Source organism: Panthera pardus, unplaced genomic scaffold (genome assembly GCF_024362965.1).
Source record: "Panthera pardus isolate Hobbes unplaced genomic scaffold, ASM2436296v1 HiC_scaffold_24, whole genome shotgun sequence".
NCBI classification, from domain to species: Eukaryota; Metazoa; Chordata; class Mammalia; order Carnivora; family Felidae; genus Panthera; species Panthera pardus.
This window is the reverse complement of record NW_026526810.1, coordinates 82,522,446-82,543,499: the sequence shown is the minus strand read 5'-3', so window position 1 is coordinate 82,543,499 and position 21,054 is coordinate 82,522,446. Positions and strand designations below refer to the sequence as shown.

Sequence of the window (21,054 nt, the reverse complement as noted above, 5' to 3'; positions counted from 1 at the left end):
TTACCTATGAGAGCCAGAACTTGAAAATGAATTAAAACTCTGACCTCCAGAAAGAGTGATATAGGGAAGAGAGGAAATAAGTCTCTGTAGACCTTGCAACATGCCTAGATGCTCAATAAATAGATTTGGAATTAAGATTTGACTCTGAGGCATTTTATCTCTCTTGAACATACTGTGAGATATTGGAGCTTCTTTGGGCTTGGAAGTGATACCAGAAGGTGGTACTTTAGAAAGATTTATTTAACAATCTTGTTTGAAGAGAGGTGGATTGTCGAAAGTGGTACTGGAGTGAAAGAAACAAGGATTAATTGCCTCAACAGAGGCGAGGATGAACAAATACAGATGACAAGCTGAAGCATCTGGTCTCTAAGATGTAAGAGCAGCAAATAAAAGATGTTAAGAGTGGGGGGACAATACTTTAAAGAGGGAAATGCCAGTTAGTTGTCTTTCATTTTTAGGCTAAAATAATTGTTAGTTTCCCATTAAGACAATTTTTAGACTTCAGAAAAGAAAGTCCAAATTCTCATTTTAGACAATTATTGTATTAAGAACTTGATTCGTCTTTAAATTATAAAATTTCTTAATAGAAATCTCTTTACATAACTTTGTAGAATATTCTAGACATATTTTAAAGTATTCTCATATTTGAAAATGAATTCCCTTTGTAGCAAAGGATGATCTTAACAGACTAATAAGTTAAAAGAAAAATAGATATTAATATTTTTAGTTCATAATTCTCATGTTCCATTTTGCTAACATTTTGTCCTTGAAGAGGCCGTTCAAGGTTTTTACAAAATAATAAAATAGAAGCTTTTAACACTAAAATAGAACATGTAAGAAATGATAGTGCAATGTAATAGAATTCAACATCATTGAAGGAATACTGACTGAAAGTTAGAAAATAGAAAATTTAGTCCATTTCTCCCACAGTCGTGCTTTCTGACATTCTGCAAAGGTAATCTTCCTGGGTTTCATTTTGCTATTGGCTGAAATAAAAACGATACAAATTTCGGGACTATTCCAGTGAGGAATTATGACTTCGTAACTTAACGAAATATAACCAAATATGAAATTTAAAACAATGAGCCTCAGAGGCCCAAAGATCCACTGTGCCAAAATAATAAATGAAATTAATATTGTTACAGATGGCTTGAAACATAAGTTATAGAAATATAATTTATTTTGAGTTTCTCAAAGGGATACTTCCCTTAACTAACATTTTTATTCAACTTATATGTATATTTGAATAGGTAATACATCTATGCTGTTCATAAATCAAAACATACATAAAATTATACAGTAAAAAGTTTCTTTCTAATCCTTATGTTCATACATCCAGTTCCTATATGAAAGTTCCAGTAATATTCATTCTTCCAGAGGTTTATATATGTATGAATATACAAACACATATTTTTATTGGACTGTATTTTTGAATTATGTTATTTACTTCACATGCCATATAGAAACTTGATTCTTTTTTTTAAGAAGGTCTGGCCAGTTTTATTAAGGAAAAATTTTGCATGATTTATAATTTACCAGTCTGTTCTGACATGCTTCTAATGATATCAGAATCACCTGGATCAATGAGAGCCATTGTGCACTCTGTAGTACTTCCCACATGCTGTGCCCAATTCAATATTATTGCCACATAGTGACAATAGTTTGGGCCAACATAGTGGACTACTTTATTTCAGATTTCCTGAAGGCTGGGCAGTCGTTAAAGATGACTAGTTTTGTTTTACTATGTCTCATCATTTTCTGAGTCCACTTGTACCCCAGCACATACTTTCCACTTTTCATAATGAGTTGGAACCTAGAGTTGATCGACTCCACTGACTTTTTCTTCTTTTCAGCCACCACCTCCATGCCTTAGATGCAGGACAGCCCCAACAAGAGCAGCTGCCAAAATGGCTGGGAGAGAGAAAGGAAAGAGCTCCCACAATGCCTTGATTCTTTAACTTAACATTATAGCTTGGCTGCCTTTCATATCTCTGTATAGGAAACTTCCTTATTCTTCTTCTGTTTTTTTTTTTTTTAGTTAATTATTACAGTTGGGGAGGTTTCCATTGTATGGACATAACTTAATTCATTTAACCATCAAATGCTACAGAAATTTAAGTTATTTCTGCTATTATAATAATACTACAGTATAAAATTTTTAATGCTTTTTTATTTTGGTGTGTGTGTGGGGGGGTGTGTATGTGTTTTAAGTAAATTCTACCCCCAATGTGGGGCTCGAACTCATGACTCCGAGATCAAGAGTCACATGCTCCACTGAATGAGCCAGTCAAGCACCCAACAGTATAATTTTTATACAAATTTTATATCATGAATATTCAACCATAGAACCAGTAATAAATTCATGGGAGAAAAAAATGTCTGGGTTAAAATATGCATGGAGTTTTAATATTTATAGATCTTGCAAAACTGTCCAACATGGGAGATGTACTGTTTACATTCTCACAAGCAACAAGTGAGAGTGTTATTTTGCTACTAGTGACTATACCTATAGTGTGAGTTTAACAAGCTTACAGATGTCCATCAATTCAAGAGACTAAAAAATTCTATCAATGTTGCTTTAGGATTTGAATTTCTATAGGATTCTGATGGACATTAGGGTTAGGATTAAGACATAATTCCCTATGTACAAGAACCATTTCATCATCTTCTTTTATTAAAAATGTCTTCCCTTTGGGGCGCCTGGGTGGCTCAGTCGGTTGAGCGTCCAGCTTCGGCTCAGGTCATGATCTCACAGTTCGTGGGTTCAAGCCCCACGTCAGGCTCTGTGCTGACAGTGCATAGCCTGGAGTCTGCTTCAGATTCTGTGTCTCCCTCTCTCTCTGACCCTCTGCCTCTCTCTGTCTCAAAAATAAATAAAAACATTTTAAAAAAATGTCTTCCCTTTGTGTACAGGTTTAATTTTTGTGTTATTCTTGATTTCTAGAAAATCTTAAGCAATATTAACACATTCCTGTGATATAAATTGCAAATAGTTTTCCCGGCCTATGTATTTGATTTTGGTATTTTTGCGATACAGATTTTATTCTAATGTAACTGATTTTTGTAATGTTATCATTCTTCCTTCCATGGGCTCCAGACTAGGAGTTATGGTTATGAAGCACTTCTCCATTGTAAGATTATAAATTCTCTCAGGTTTTCCTCTTATATTACTAAGAGTTCATATTTTACACATAAATGTTTTATTTTTTCATCTTGGAATATGGATTTTGTTTTGTTTTGTCTTGTTTTCTGCTAGTTGGCTAACCATTTCTCACAACACGACTAGTCATTTGTCTCAGTAAACAAAATTATATATTTCTACAACATAGCTGCCAAGATTATTCATCTTGATTTTCCACTTTTTCCTTCTCTTCTACAGGGCACAAATGCTTAAAAACAACAAGAAATTACCAAGATATACATGCATATATACATGTATGTGTATATTTATATATGAATTGAATGTTTAGAAGAACAGAAGCCAGAACTAAAGTCAACAGATAAAGTCAGTGGTTCTGAACGAAGATAAGTGCACAGTGTCCTTGGCTTGGTTATTCTTTAGGAAATCTGCCTAGTATCTGGTAAAGACACCAATTATTAACAAATTATTTCAAACCTGAGAGACACTAATCCTAGCCAATAAATGTAATATGATTCTCTTACAAGTTATTTGAAAAGCTGTCTTGGGCTTGGGGAGGGGATTCTGCGTGGAAAAATTCTAAACCTTTTTGGGTAGCAGTAAAACTCAAAAGGGCATGTGTAATTAATAATTGATGTTTTTTAAACTACCTTCTAAGAAGTTCCTATTGACCCGGGATTTGTTATTAAACTAGACAGTAATGTGAGATAGGAGAGAAAAAGAAAACGCACACATATTTAATGGCCCAAGGTCACAGATTAGATCATTTAGGATGAAAATTGAGCACTGAATGAAAATTTCAAGTTCTTGAAGTTAAATATGTAATATAGTCACTTTCTTAAGCCTCCCCTACAACATTTTCAGGCTAAATTACAGAAAAAATTAAAAGAATGTATTTTTATAATATTCTGACATGTAATAAAAATGAAGAGCTAAATGGAAATCGTTTTAAACAGAGCATCTGATGTAAACCACTCAAGTACTGTTACTAATGGTGATTTATACACAATCATATATCCAAGCACCATTCAAAGCCCCTCTCTTGTATTAACTCATTTATTCCTCAAGTAACCAAGTGAGCTAGATATGAGTATTATCTCCGTTTTATAAGGAAGCTAGAGCAAACAGATTAAATAATTTGCCAAATGAGCCAGCTGTGCAGCAACAAAATGAAAAAGGACAGCTTCATCACCAGATTTGACATGCAGGCATCTATGACAGCTGCAGAAACTAGCTATGGTGCCCTAATGAACACAGCCAAGATGTCCACTGCACATTACTGAAAGGAACTTCTATGTCCAAGAATCGAAAATCACCAACTGGAAATGGCTATAACTGACAGAAGGCATGCTCAGTAGCTGTCAGCATAAGCCAGAATTGGAAGGAACAGGATCCAGTCCCAATTACAAGAAGACTCAGAGAAAGCAAACAGGCAACCAGTGGTGCAAAGCTAGAGGATGACCAGGAGACGTCGGCTAACCAAAGACTTTTATAGATAGAGATCTAGCTATTCAAGCTGGGCCCACACTAGGGAAAAAAGAATGCTCAAATTTGTCAATGAGGTAGGTGTCAATGAGCCCTAAGAAAGAACCAGCACTCCACATATTCTGGAAAGGGTCAGGGGCATGGACATTTGGCAGTCACTTCTAGAGCTACACACATCACTGCCCAGGGGTGTTCGCCCACATGGGGTTATTTAAATTTAAATTGACTAAGATTAAACAGAATTGAAAATTCAGTTCTTCCATCACAGGAGCCACATTTCGAGTGTTAAAGAGTACAAATGGCTACGACTATTATATTAAACAGCAGTGCTAGAGTATATCAACTTTACCAAATATCCCCCTTTCTAAGTATAGGGTGATTTTGTTCTCTATTATTGTTTTACATCAAATTTTAGAATGAAGTGACTCCAACCCTAATGTGGACAGCATGTATGTATAACCATAAAATTTGAGAATATAGAGTCAGGAGAAAAAAACAAGGAGTGAGTGACAGCCAACATTGCATATTGAAGTCATATCATCATTCTTGTCTAAACCAACAGTCCAATATGTTCTGTTTACCTTGATCCTTACTACTCACAAACTCCAGAAGTAATTGCTGACAAGCCCTTGCAAAGAACCTCCTACCCCATGGAAAAGTCCTAATAGAAGTCAGAATTTTCCTGGCTTTTTTTTTCTTCCTTAGCTGAACAATTCCTAAAATACAAAATTGAAACTTTAAAAGAATGAAATCCAACAATAAAAACAACACTTTCATCAACTGAAAATTAATTCCTCTAGCTCGCATTTTTCCCTCAAAAACATGCATGCTCCCTACTTAAAAAGAGCCTTGAGAAACCACAGAGGGGAAAAAAATGCAAAATCTATTGCATGATTCACTTGGCCATTCACAGAAGTATATTTCATTTGAAATATTCATTAAAGAAACTACTAAAATATATCATCTTTGTTGGTTAGTGTGGCCCAGCACAGCATACTTTAAACATGTCCCATATCAGTTTTCGTTTCTGAAAAATGGGGACAAAACTAGTATCTTCCTCTATGGCTAGGATTTTGAGATTTTTTAAATTGTGAAACTCTTCTGTCAAACTGGTTTCAAACATTTCCTCAATGATCCAAAATTACAATCATGAGGTTTTGCAGAAAATGTCCTCTACAACCCAGAGATACATTTCCAATGTCATGATAATCATATAATAAAATTACTGCACTCTTCCCTTTGCCTACCAAAAAAGAAAAAAAAAAGTGTAAAACTACTCTAAATGGACTTCAATGCCTTGTAACCACAATTACTACTCAGGGTGTCGACAAAACAAGAAAAGCACAGATTAAACAATTTTCTTTCAAAGGCACCTACAGACATCCAGATGACATAATGTAAAAACTCTTAGAATATGTGACTTCTTACCATCTTTCAACTACTGTTAATAATACAGATTCTTCCTAAGAGAACAAAACAGAATGCGGTTAAATTTGGAGTGAGAAGTGGTCTCTGAAGAAATCTCTCTGGTTAAAAGAAAATACCCATGAATTAATATACAACCAAACATACTGAACACTGATGCAAAATATGCCTTGATAACAAAGTTGGTAACTTAAATTTTATGAAATATTCAGTCACAATGGAATATGAGAGATGTAAAAATAAATTTAACACAGTATTATAGTTGGATTTACATTTCTAACTAGAAATGGACATATATATCATAAAAGAAATGTAATTTGTAATTTAGGTGAATAGTGGGTATCAGTTGTAGACATTAAAACTGCAATGGGCCTTTTTTAAAGAACCACTATTCTCTTGTTGAAGAGAACTTCAGCTTCATCTCATTCCTGGTTTCTAAAAATAGAAATTGCATGTTTTTACTAAAAATTTCAGAACTAAGAAAGGTAAGAAACTAAGCAGGATCATATGATAGTAAAGTGTATTTGCCCTTGAACTGAATATCCTAAATATTTCTTCTTTGTGGGTTGTTTTTCTGGTACTCTGATGTTTATCATTTCTTACTTATGTAAAATGTGTTTCACTGACTGGTAATTAACACTGCCAATCCAAGAAATGAGTAAGTGGTGGGAGAAAATACCCAGCTGGGCTTCTTGCACTGGATGGAGGATAGATTAGAGACTTCTAAGTCCCACCCAATTACATGGTTCTCTGAATGGTACTTCTTACCCCTGCCTTTGATAGTCCCTTATAGAAATTCCTAATGTAATCTGCTGCTCTACTTCCCTTAGTTTTCTTTAGCCTTGGTAAGCAGAAATGTCCCTAGTAGAGAACATTTCAGTAGCTGCAATAGCGTATCATTGTCTTACACCTGGCCACAAGCACCTTCTTGCATAAACCAATACTGGAAACCAGGAAGCATGTGGATTCTGAGACCATCCCTTCTCTGAAGAGCCAGATAAGAAAGTCAAATTTAAGAATGGGCATTTTCAACCCTTCGAGTCTTGATATATAATATATATATTACATATATAATATAATAATATTGATATAGTAAGCAAAATGTATATTTTGAGGAAAATGAGTATTATTTTGTAAGTCAGAGAAAGCAAAATGACTTACTGACAAATTATCATGTGCTGACCAGCCAGCTGAAATACAATCATTGGTACCCAGACATTTGGCAGTTACCCTGCAGATAGAATTACTGTCATCACACACAACTTGTCTTCTCATGTATTGATTTGTGTGGACCATATCTCAATTCAATCAATACAAACACGTTAGGAGAAAGTCTTTTAAAAATTCTTTCTGATTGGATTCTACCTCACAGTAGAAAAACAATTCTTCTGAGATTGAATGTACATTGTATAATTATTCCTAAGTGGTTTTTTAATGTCATTGGATTAAAAAAGAAATTCCAGAATGTCTGAATGCTAAAACACCCCAAGTAAATTAAGAACTTATTTACTTAGCTCTCAAGCTAGTGAAAGTCAAACTCATTAATCTTAGTAATAAATACCACCAAGAAAAATTGCCACTAGGAAAAAAGATACAAAATGTTGGCACAAATAACTGAAAATTGCTTTAAACATGTTCTGGCGTGCTGTTACCTTTTGCAGTTAGAGAAATAGCATACATTTTGCATTTTTAAATACTGTTTACTTATTAGCGATTTTGGACACCACTTTAAAATTTAGTTAAAAGAATAGCATGTAGGGCACCTGGGTGGCTCAGTCGTTTGAGGATCTAACTTCGGCTCAGGTCATGATCTCACGGTTCATAGGTTCAGGCCCCGCACCGGGCTCTGTGTTGACAGCTCAGAGCCTGAAGACTGCTTCGGATTCTGTGTCTCCCCCTCCCACTCTCTCTCTGCCCCTCCTCCATCTGAGCTCTGTCTCTCTCTCTCAAAAAATAAACATTAAAAATGCAAAAAAAAATTTTTTAAACAATAGCATGTAAACTTGTGAAATCACTGTTGTATACCTGAAACATTGTGTGTCAACTACACTTCAATATAAATAAATGAATGAATGAATGAATGAATAAATAAATAAATACTAAAGGTGTAACAGCACTCAGATAAAATTAGCAACTGCCTATGGGAGAGAATATTACTGTAACTTTAACTCCTATGTATTCCATACAAATGATCTGCAAACACTTATAAGGAGAGATTAATTTTGTAGTTATGTTTCTGGGAATGATGGAAGGTGAGGTAAATGAGGATATTTTCCCAGTGTTTGTAACACTCAGGACTATTATGTGAGAAAAAAAGGGGAGGAAAGAAATAATGGAAAACATATTATCATGATTGCTACTGTGAACATATGAACAATTCCAATCTAAAGTAAACCTATTTTGGGGGTGCCTGGGTGGCTCAGTTGGTTAAACGTCCACCTTCGGCTCAGGTCGTGATCTCACAGTTTGTGAGTTCGAGCCCCGCGTCAGGCTTTGTGCTGACAGCTCAGAGCCTGGAGCCTGCTTCAGATTCTGTGTCTCCCTTTCTCTCTGCCCCTCCCCTGCTCACACTCTGTCTCTCTCTCTCAAAAATAAACATTAAAAAATTTTTAAAAATAATAAAGTAAACCTATTTTTGTTGTTTAATGTATATTGATCAAGCTGTATCCCTCCCATGAGATATTTTTCATTTTCAAAGAATAACATATTTGATTTTTGTATCAGCTCACCTTAATATTTAAGTATAATCCCTTTATAAACTAGACTGGACAGGTATCATTTACCTTTTTTCTCCCTATAACTAGTAACTCTTCCCACATTCTCAAATTCCAAGTTCCTGGCTCCATATCCTGCTTTGTCTGCATGAAGACCAGCTTACAGAGCACATATGAACAAACAAACTCTCTGCCAGATTCTCACTAGGCTATCAATGCACAACTAAAATGGCCAGTCACGTTATGCTAGAAAGTGAAGAATGGAATAATTCTTATGAGCAGTTGCTTTACATATGAGCAACGTTTTCTAAAAGGAAAATTATGCTCCATTCAATTGATCCTTCCTTATTCTTATTTTTTTCTGATAACTAGATATTCGTAGGTACTCTTCCCGCTCTGTCTCTACACAAAGGATTCAGAGTAGATTAGAAACTAGGAGGCTTTCCCCTACCAATACCAAGGCAAGCAATTTACCTCCTATCAGTTCTTTCTGTCCTGTGAGGCTCTGTACTATGTCTCCCAGTCCTCTTTGTTTTGGTGAGCTGTGACCTTCTGGTTGGCCTTTCTGTCAACCTCTGGCCTATTTACATCAAGGGATCAAAGTGAGTCCTCTCCAAACAGGAAGAAGTATAAACACCTACCTGAACTCTGGTCATTCTTCTTACCATTATTCAAACTAACAATGAAATCCTAGTTTTTCTCTCTATAGCACAGTGGTTTGACTATACTCCTGAATCTAACAAACTATGAGTAACATTTTTTTAAATAGAAAGATCTTATAATTTTGCCAAATTACTCAATATCCATTAACCTCAGCTCTCTCATCTGTTAGAAGAAAATGATAATGTTACCCTAGCTCTCATGTTTCTAAGAAAATAAAATTAAACTGTGGGTAAACAATTTCCACAGTTCATGCAGACCATAGTCAATAAAAGCTACCTCTTTATAAAGTAAGAGGAAGAGGAGAAATAAGAACAATAGTAAAGACTGCCTTCTGATTCACATGGCATCCCTTCTGTTGTTGTCAAGGCACAACTTCATAACGTATGTGGAACCATCATGACTCCTAAATACAAAGTACAGAAGACTCCTAAATACAAAGTACTCCCAATATAAGTTATGGGGTGATTGTGCTGTGGCAACTTGGTTAAGCTGGAAACTATGCTTCGCAGAATTTCCTTCTCTGAATTGCCCAGGTGAGAGTCAACCAAAAGTTGAAATTCTGCAAGATTTAGAAAGCAGAAGTGAAGCATCTATCATAACTTCCTGACAGTCTTTTTGCAGACAAACATGGTTGCATAGTCATTATTTGGTATTTAGCATAGAAGACAGTTAAAGAGTTTAATGCTATCTGGCATAAAAATTATGCTAGTACTAGAAATATAAACATGGGTGTTAAGAATGATGTGTTAAAGGGTACCTGGCTGGTTCAGGGGGAAGAGCATGCGACTCTTCATCTTGGGATCAGAAGTTCAAGTCCCATGTTGGGTGCAGAGATCACATACATACATACATACATACATACATACATAAACAAAGTAACTAAGAAAAAAAAAAGAATGATGAGAATGGTGTGCTAAACTACCTCTCAGTAAGAACCTAAAAACTTTTTATTAAAATGAATGATGTGACAATTTAAAATGCTGTTCTGCCCTTCTCACATCCCAGCTCTGTGATCCACTTACTAAGTCTTTTTACTAAATCTTTTTACTAAGTCCTTTTACTAAGTCTTTTTTTGGGGGGAATGTGCTTCAAATTTGAAGATTCCTAAATATTTAACTTTTGGATAAATTAGATCACTGTATTGGCAAATTAATAAAAACCTACAGCCTCAGAACTCAAATAAAGATACAAGTTATTTGGTAGTAAGCAAATGATCCCAGAGTATCTTCTGAAGTCTCTAATCAGAAAATAACATACTTAAGGACTCCCATGGTTTGTGTTAATTCAAACAAAATATAAAAACAAAAATCCTCCATTGACCTAATCATCTTCCTAACTCCTGCCTTGCTTACATAACAAATCTTATCTACACTTACTTTATCTACACTTCCTCTCCCCTGTATACTGGTTAAAGCTTTTCAGTTCTGTTCCTACCACATACTGAAATACATTTCTCTAGTTCACTGGTTCTCAAACCCCAGTCTGCAAAATAATCTCCCAGATACTTTTTTAGTCAAGATCCTTAAGCCATATACCCCAGAGATTCTAATTTAATAGTCCCAATTTGGAAGGCAGGGGTGTGAATATTTATCAGCATTCCAAACTATTCTTAACCACCCACATCAGAATCATGTCATGAAGAGCTAACAACCTTATCTGTTGGAGACTCTTCAGCTGTTATTCACATTTGACCTTTTTGCAATATTTGATACCATTTATGGTATCTCCTTGAAATTTCATCTTCCCAGATGCTCAAGGCCCAGGTCCTAGAAAATTGCTGGCTCTCCCACAAATAATTTATTAGTGAGTTCATAAAAATGAGCTACAGACAGTAGCATCCGCCCTAAGTATTTGTTCACTATTTGATATAAAGCTTCAAGTGGCCTGAGGCCCTCCCAAATCAATGTCTCTCATGGGATTCTCTTTCCAATTTATCACAGCCTTAGTCTGCTGTTAAATATACATAATGACAAGCATTTCCCGAATGTTTACGATGGGTGCTAAGCACATACATTATATCCTGTAACAATCCTATGTGTCATGCTTTCCCTCATCACAAATTTTTGTTATGGTTCCCCCCCGCCCAAGCTACACGCACTGCCTGAGAGCCCTAGGTCACAGTCTACTCACCCCATCAAGGTCACTTTCTCTGGGTATTTTTCCTGATGGCCTTACTGACACTCCTTTCCCTGTGCTCCATGTCATCTAACACGCTATAAATAATTCATTTGCCTAATTGTCACCACCACCTCTAACCAGTGGGTTTCTTGAAGGGTAAAGACTAAATCTATTAGCCCAGGGCCTGCTGTGGAGCCTAGTTGAATGATTTTCCTTAACTAATTAAGGCTAGTTATCATGTTTTATTTATTTAACTCTTCAATCCTTTTAGCAGGATATTATACAATATTTCACATAATGTGGTCCTTGGACCACTTATACTCAAATCTCCCTAGATGATGGTTAAAAAGATAGTTTCCTGGGACACCTGGGTGGCTCAGTTGGTTAAGCCTCCAACTCTTGGTTTAAGCTCAGGTCATGATCTCACTGTTCATGAGTTTGAACCCCACATCGGGCTTTTATGCTGACAGTATGGAGCCTGCTTGGAATTATCTCTCTCCCTCTCTCTCTGCCCCCCCCCCCCCCCCCCGCTCATGCTCTCTGTCTCTCTCAAAATAAATAAATAAACATTTACCAAAAAAAAAAAAAAAAGTTTCCTATGCTCCCTACTTACTATAACAAGATTTCCAAGGTTGAGTCCAGGAATATTCATCTTGATAGGTACCTCAGGTTATTCTCATAAATAGTAAAAATTTTTAAATATTGCTTCAGGAGCTCCTGAGTTTGTGAGTTCGATCCTCAGATTGGGCTATCTGCTGGCAGCATGGAGCCTGTTTAGGATTCTCTCCTCCCTCTCTCCCATTCGTGCATACATGTGCTCACTCTCTCGCTCTCTCTCTCTCTCTCAATAAATAAACTTCAAAAATAAATAAATAAAATAAAATATTGCTTCAATGGGGAGAAGTTCCTACTCAGATTGAAGAGACCTGTCTTCTACTAGTGATGATACAAATAACTAGCTTATGTTTAATTTAGAAAACCTTTAAAAAGACTAGATATTTTTTTTTCATTTAGAAGCAGGGGATTAGAATAAATTATCTACAATATGTATCTTCTGTCTCTAAAACATTCTCTTAGTTTTAATAATTTGAAGAACCAGTGATATACTTGCAAGTTAAGTTTCCTCTAAGCCATCTGAAACTGGGGTCTGTCTTTTGTACGTCATAGAAATGAATTTCAAGTCATATAAGGATGCAAGAGATTTAAGCGTAATGAATCCAAAGTTGGGGCTAGAGCTACTCTTACTGTTGCAAATAGGTAGAAAAAAGTAAAGGACTTGGCCAAAGTATCCTAACTTCTTTAATTTCTTACCCTAAGTAGTTCATAGAAGGGGAAATATTACCATTTTTTATTAAAGAGTATAATCCTTGGACCACATGAACCAGAATCGCTTAGGTTTCGCTTAATACTATAGTTTCCCAGGTAGCACCCACTACCTACTGAATCAGAATGTTTGACCAACAGTAAGTATCTCTACAAGCACTCCAGGGGACTTACCTACCATCGGAGTACCACTGATCCACATAATCTAAGTAGTTACATTAAGGTAAACATGACAAATGAATTGCTCCAATCTCTAGAACAAAAGGATAAATAAATCCTCTAATGTCTTATGCAAGCCAGTCTTCTGAACATGCACAGAAAATCCTTGCAGTCATGTGGACTAAAACAGCATGTTTTCTGACTTTAGGAGTGGGAGAATCAAGGCTGTGGGCCAGGATACAATTATAATCCAGTATATAAGTAGTGCCTTGCAAATGTTCAAAAATTTTGATCCAGCGTAGTTCTGGGTAGAAAGAAAGGCAATGAACAGGATCTGAGAGATGACCAAAGAGTAGAAAGAGGCTCTGGGGGCTAAGACAAACTACAACAACAACAATAAAAACAGTATACAGAGAGGCAGGAGAAAAGAACAATTAAGGAAGAGAATTATGAATTAATAAGTAAATGCAAAAAAAAATAATAAAATAAAAAAATAAGTAAGTGCAACCAGTTTTGCTTAATTAGATAAACTGGTGTTAACCCTAAAATCCGTGATTACAGGGGCACCTGGGTGGCTCAGTCAGTTGAGCATCAACTTCCTCTCAGGTCATGATCTTGTGGTTTGTGAGTTCAAGCCCTGTGTCAGGCTCTGGGCTGACAGCTCAGAGCCTGGAGCCTACTTCAGATTCTGTGTCTCCCTCTCTCTCTGCCCCTCCTCTGCTCACTTGCTCTCTCTCTCTCTCTCTCTCTCAAAAATAAACATTAAAAAAACAAAAATCTGTGATTAGAAATTATCTGATGGGTTGAACAAAAACTACATGTATTAAAATGTAGTGACCATTGATATATCATATCCAAGGGCATAGGTAATATTAAACTAATAGTAAATAAAGATTGTCCTTCTTTCTAAAATGAAAAATAAACAAAAAATTTTCAAGGCATTAAAGTATTTGGGAAACTTATGCTAAAAATTTGAAAAAGGTAGGGGTGCAGGTGGCTCAGTCTGTTAAGCAATCAGCACTTGATTTTGGCTCAGGTCATGATCTCACAGGTTCAAGATCCACCCAGCATTGGGCTCTGCATTGTCAGCATGGAGCCTGCTTGGAATCCCCTCTCTCCTTCTCTCTCTCCCCTTCCCATCCACCACTCGTGTGTACATGCTCTCTCTCTCAAAACTAATAAATAAACATTAAAAAATTTTTGAAAAAGGTACATGTAATTCAACCTTTTAATAGGATAAATATCTGTCATTGGCTACATATGCAAAATTTTTATGAAGTTCATTATAAATTATTTACATTTACATGAGAAAATTTTGATACATTAGAAATGAATTCCATGGCACACATTGAACGAAAAAAAAAACGGTTTGAAAGATACAAGATTTTAGAGGTTACTTTCAGAGAGTAAAAAGTGAATAACTAAAGCATCAATGAATTATTATTCACCACTTTTCCTGAACAAAGTTGTATTAATTAAGTCGTGATTAAAGGAAGATGGTCTAAGTGCCAATCACACACTTACCACAAGTATATCAAGTAAAATTATAGGTTCTTCTTTCCCCTTCATAATTCTATGAATAAAAATGCCTGTCTTTTCATTGGAAAATCAGTCTGGTATTTTCTCAAGGTCAAACATCTCTGACAAATGTGTTTTCAATATCTTATTCAAATGTAAAATACTAACAGCTATTGTCTGCACTGGGTCTAAAATGATTTATAGATTCCTGTGACATAACTTAACTCTTTAAGCACAGGACCCCCCAAAAATAATGATTTTTTTAGGTGTAAGATTTAAGAAAATCTCTTGTTCCTTTAATTAATGGTAAAGTAGTATTAAATTGTTGATTATTTAGTACTTTGTAAATTATTAGACTACAGACGAATGTAATAATTCAGGCCTGAGGGCACCTAGCACGGTTGGCCACCCTGTCTTCCGGGGCCAGCGAGAATGCCCACAGTGCCCAAGGGAGCAGCTCCAGCTAGAGGCCAGCATGGAGAAAATCAAGGTCTTGCAGGTGGCTATTGAGCTTCAACAGCACAGCATTCTGCATGCTCACAAGGGTGCCTTGCTGGTAGGTGCTCCAGCTGGAAGGAACCCCTTCAGGAGTCCAGATCCTATGCTTTATTCTAAAGACTGTAGGGAAGAAGTTCACTGAGGAATACTTGTAAGTGCAAAGCAATGAATGACTGCCTCCAAGTCTCAAGAAAACACTTTTCTCCAGCCAAATGACTTTTAGATATTTCAATCCTTTCCTGTCACCTGATCCTAGAGCCAAAATTCTACTGTTTCTCCTCTGATAAGGAGACTAAATAATAATGGCCTGATTCTATTGGTGAAGTGCTTTTATATTTAAGACCAAAAAAAGTTACTGATGTGGGAAACTAAGGCAAGTGAAAAAGTAAATTTCCTTACTGTCTACAGCCCACGGACAAGTCCTTGAAACAGGCAGTGACAATCCTCTAGGAACTCAGCTGCGGGGATGATGACACTTTGCTAAGGGTGGAAGGCAACCTTAGCTTGACATGAGCCAGACCTCCAGGACCCAGTAAGTCTTCTTTAACATATAAAAATCCCTTTGGAAACTTTCTGTATCTCCAACCCACTTCCCTGCCCCAGATATATGTTAGCAATAATCCTCCAAATTTATGGCCCACTGAAATACATCTGAAGGGTCTCATGACTCATATTTTACTAGACAATAGTAAATAACCTTATCTTAACAATAGCTAGCCCCCTCAAGGTCCTGGAAACCGTGCTTCCAAAACTCCTTAGAGGCTTAACACTGTCCATGACCCCCTCCCAACTTGAAGGTATATAATCAGTCACCAGTCAACCCTGGGCAGCTCTTTCTGCCATGGGTCCTGTCCCTGTGCTTTAATAAAACCACCTTTTTGCCCCAAAGACGGCTCAAGAATTCTTCCTTGAGCTCCAATGTTTTCTACATCACCACCACCAAATATATACTAAAATATACCTCTTTCATAAATGAATTACTAGTGTTTCTATACTTGGAATATTATGTTTGCTTTATTTATTGAATGTTTACATTTTGAGAAAGAAAACATTTGTGTTTGTTAAAAAAGTGCATATTTGTAATTTGTTCCTAAGATCTTTATAGACCATAACAAAACCTGTTTTTTTCCTCATGAATTTACAGCTTCTAAATGAAGACAAGCAACTCTAAAACAGGGGGAAGAACAGGCTTTATTAATCAGATGATGTCTTGATTTTTCTAAATGAGAAGATTGTTTTATTTGTAACACTAAACATGGGAGCTGTATTTTTAGCAAACTTGTTTGGAAAGATTCACATTGTGTTGTGTATTAGATTGCCCCATCCTGTCTGTGTATGATGCAAATTAGGTCTTTGTCTTAAGTTCCTCTACTTTATAGTTATGGTTATACTTAAAAACAAATAAAAATGCATTATTTCATGTCTTTAAAATTTTTTTAAATGTGATCTTCAGAACAGTGCAAATGATTAAAAACAAAATAATGTGAAAATACTACAACCTAAATGAATTTTTTTTTCCATTTTTTAACTTTGATTTATTTTTTAGAGAGAGAAAGACAGAGCATGAGCAGGGGAGGGGCAGAGAGAGAGGGAGACACAGAATCCCAAGCAGGCTCCAGGCTCTGAGGTGTCAGCACAAAGCCTGTTGTGGGGCTCAAACCCACAAATTGTGAGATCATGACCTGAGCTGAAGCTGGACACTTAACAGACTGAGCCACCCAGGTGCCCCTACTTTGATGATGTGCCTTTGATTTAATGTGGGATACTTTTAAAAGGATACTTTATTTGTGTTTGTAACAATCTTTGATGACTTAGAAATAAAATTCCTGCTTAATTCATAAACATTAATTAAGGCTTGAAAAAATGCAGATATAGGCTACAGGATTTTTTTCAAATCTCATATTCAAAAGCCTCTTTCACCTAACCAAACAATTCCTATTCCTGTTCTCTGTGTAAAAGAAAGCAAGAATATTCCTGATGACAAATATATTTAAGACTCATCAATTCCATAAGGTGTCTTTGACAAAGAAAAGGAAGGGGAAGGGGGGGGGGTTGGACTTATTAAGTTATTTCATACCTATTCCCCTTATAACTAAGCTTTTAAAATGACTGTGTGTGTATGTATATATATGTATATACATACACACACACACACACACACACACACATATATGGCTTCATCACGTGATCACAATATTGCCTAACAAGTTATAAATACTTAAATATTTTAGGGACGTCTGGGTGGCTCAGTCAGTTAGGCATCTGACTTTGGGTCAGGTCATGATCTCATGGTCCAGAGTTAGAGCCCCATGACGGGAGGCTCTTCAGATTCTGTGTCTCCCTCTCTCTCTGCCTCTCCCCTACTCATGCTCTGTCTCTCTCTGTCTCTCAAAAATAAATAAATATTAAAAAAATACTTAAATATTTTAAATGGCTTTAAATGTTCTTCCCATATTTTGAAGGTGCCCATAAATATGAAAGGGTTTTAAAACCCATTTGTATCTTAGTTACAAAGGAATTTTTCAAGTTACCTTATGAGCTTCCTACCAAATGCAGTAACTATTTTTATAGTTATTTTATATTTAATTCTAAAATGCTACATTTCTGATATTCTCCTGAGATGGGTCAGACAGGAGAACTAATTCTGGTGACAAGCACAGTTTTCTACTTGCTCTTACATCATTTATGGTAAAAGTGAAATGCATATGCACATGCTGGCTGAACAGATTACATAAGGACCCCCAAACCTTTACTGAAAACAGGATTGTGAAGTTATTTTATCTGTCTTGTGTTTAAAACTTAATTAAAATATAACCTTGCTTCTTCTCCATAAAACTTTTATAAAGAAATGCAAAAGCTCAACTATCACCTTTTTTTTTTCTGCTAATTCGGACAGTTCTGATACCTAAAGACCAATATTTCATAAGCAAACATAGGTCCGAAATGTAGATGGGAGATACAGAGGACCCACTGGAAAACAAGGTTCTATTCCTGTCTTTCCACTTAGTAAGCCAATGACCCTGTGATTTAGTTTCCCTTGGCCTCAATTCCCTTTTCTAATAATTAGGAATAATTATATCAGGCTAAGAAGCATAACTCCATGGGTGAGAGAATGAGGATTTTTAGTTTAAAATAAGTCTACGTGAAGAGATACCTGTGAGCCGCAAACTCCTATAAAATAATGAACAGTGGTGGTGCTATGTGTTCCTACCTGGTTTAAGAAAAACATACAGGGCTTTTTCCCCCCAACTTCAGTCTCAGTAAGAACCTAACAACTGAAATGAGGTGAACAAAAGCCACCCTCAGTCCCTTGGTGTTCCTTCCTTATTTTTTGCATAAGTGATCAAGGCATTCAAAACCTAACAGTAGTGTTCCATAGTCGTACCCTGGCAGCATCTAATATGCACTAAGGTGTGGAGCCCTCTTAGGTTGAATGACTTAAACATATATTCAAAACTGCTTTCTGCCTCACTCCCTTCCTGGGTCCAATGTTCATCCTGAGTGAAAGATTTGGGTTCATTAAATCTTTTTAAAAGTGGTTCAATAGAGCTGCTCAGGTCTCAATAAATCCCAAACTGTGAAATATAAAAAACAAATCTCACCAATAAAAACATTCAAATATCACCAAACAAGAATAAAACTCAGTGTGAATGACTAATGCATTCAAATTCATTTCTTTCATGCCTTTAAGTGGCTAGGATTAGCATAAAGAGCCTTCTCAGAGTGTAGGCAACAATAAAAACTGCAATAACTCATACTTTGTAGTGACTTTCATTTTTGAATCTAGATATTCTTTAATTTTCATAATAGCCTTGGGAGGTAAATATCATTACCCTCATTTCATAGGAGATGAAATTGAGAGATTAGTAATTTGCCCATAGCTACACAGTAAGTGAACTATATGCTGATTTCAGTCCTAGTCATTGGCACTAAGATTACTGCGTTACTAAAATTTATATAGCTAGATGGTTAGCAGTTGACAGAAAAAGCATTAAGGTGTCAGCCAAGTTAAAATCCAGAAGTCAAAAACATGAAAACAAACATAAAGGCATAAAGAAAAGAGTGGAAAAAAGAGTGACACTCATGAAAAATAGTAAAAAGTCCATATATATTGATTGTTTATCACGTCCTAGGCCTTGTTTGAAAATGCTTTATATGAATTATCTATGTAATCTTTATCATAGCCCTAAAATGAATGGCCAAAATTGTGAAGCCATCCTTGATTTCATTTATTCTCCCACATTCTACATCTGACCTAACAAATCCTGCAGTCTTCATCTTCAAAATATATCTAGAATCTGACCTCCTCCCACCATCTGCCACACCCTATCTGCAGGATAATATAGGATCATTGCAATAACTACTCTTTCTCTTCCTAATCAAGTCTGTTCTCTAACCAATTAGCCAGAATAATCAATCTCTTTAAACCATATCTGATAGTGTCACCATTATTCTCTCGAAACTTTCTAATGGTTCCTCACACCCCAGGCAGAATACAGGTCTCTACAAATTTCTAAAAGGCCCTCCTGACATGGCTTCATCCTTGCCACTTAACTGTGCCTCCTACTGACCCAGGTCCACTACCATGGCCACCTGTTCTAGAACATTCCAGGTATCACTCACCCTTTTAAGGGGTTGTGTGCTTGCAGTTTCTTGTCTGAAAAACTCTCCTAGTCATTAGCATGATTTAGTGCTCAACTTGGCTCAAGTCTCTGTTCAAATATTATCATTGAGCACTTCTCCAACCAGTCTGTATAAAATCGCAGGCTTCCCCAAAACCACCCACCCTTAGCCAGTTTCATTTTCCCTTGGAACCTATCAGCATATACACATATATATTGTTTGTCTGTTTGTTTTGGAGGGGATGGGAGTCTATCCCTCCATGACAATGAAGGCTTCCAAGATATATTTTGCCTGTCTTGTACACAGCTGAGTATCTGTCACATATTAAGTATTCAATAAAAATACGTTGAACAAAAGAACGGAATCACAATTCAATGAGGTAAGTTCTATGTTACATCCCTTTTAGAGATGAAGAGGCAAAGGCGTACAGAGATAAAATAACTTAGTAAGTCACAAAGGTAGATCAGGCGCAGCTTGGAAAACAACAACAACAACTGTGTAATGTGGTGGTAGAGTGCACACTCCTAGCTACTGAACACACTGCTCTCTAGATAAATTCCAGTGACCTAAAAATACCTATGCTACTACAATAGCAGTACTGTAGGAATGCCCTGCCCTCACTTATTTTCTACTTGTTGTTATAAGGCTGTTTTTTTAAAAGACATCATTAAACCTAATGCCCAGACCTTGGTTTCTAAACACAGATCCTATTAAGAAGAACTAGAATTCCTGGAGACATAACTGATAACAAGACTGGTAGGAAGAGGACAAAGCAACCTTCTTGTGCCAGAAGTAAGGAAATACTGGAAAACTGAGAAGTTGTATCAAAAGGATATACATACTTCATAACTATCATGTACAGGGCATCATTCTGTGTGCTCTCCCCAAATCAACTCTGCATATGACATACATTTTACTGCGTGGGAGGCAGCAACGTATCTCAGATGTGGTAGACACCACCACAATGTCTTTGCCTAGTGGAATTATAGAAAAGGAAACTGAGATCACAGTAGGTATAAAGCATTGAATCCATGACTCTGCAGTGAAGTCACAGAAGGAAAGGGAAAAAGGAAGGAAGGAAGGAAGGAAGGAAGGAAGGAAGGAAGGAAGGAAGGAAGGAAAAGAGGGCCGGACAAAACAAGAGAGACAGGTAGTGTGTAGGGAAGGAGTGACACGGGAACAATCAACATAGAAATAATCACTTTGCCATAAGCTTTTAACCCTTCAGTTTAGTCAATGTTCTTCAATAGGATTAAAGTTGTCAAGGAAAGCGATTTTTACATATTCCTAAAATATCATCTCTCTGATTACTTATCAATGACAAAAGGGAAAAAGGTAGTAGCTTTCCAATGGAGAAGTAAGTCAGACACCACTGTTAACTACATAGAC

The 21,054-nt window shown here is 36.3% G+C and overlaps 1 protein-coding gene and 1 pseudogene across 6 annotated transcripts in view; both read right to left on the bottom strand.

The window, feature by feature from the left end:
- The window catches only part of LRFN5 (leucine rich repeat and fibronectin type III domain containing 5), a 249,238-nt gene that overhangs the window by 177,569 nt on the left and 50,615 nt on the right, over positions 1-21,054 (bottom strand). The window lies entirely within an intron of this gene.
- LOC109253271 (60S ribosomal protein L30-like) lies at positions 1,526-1,982 on the bottom strand (annotated as a pseudogene).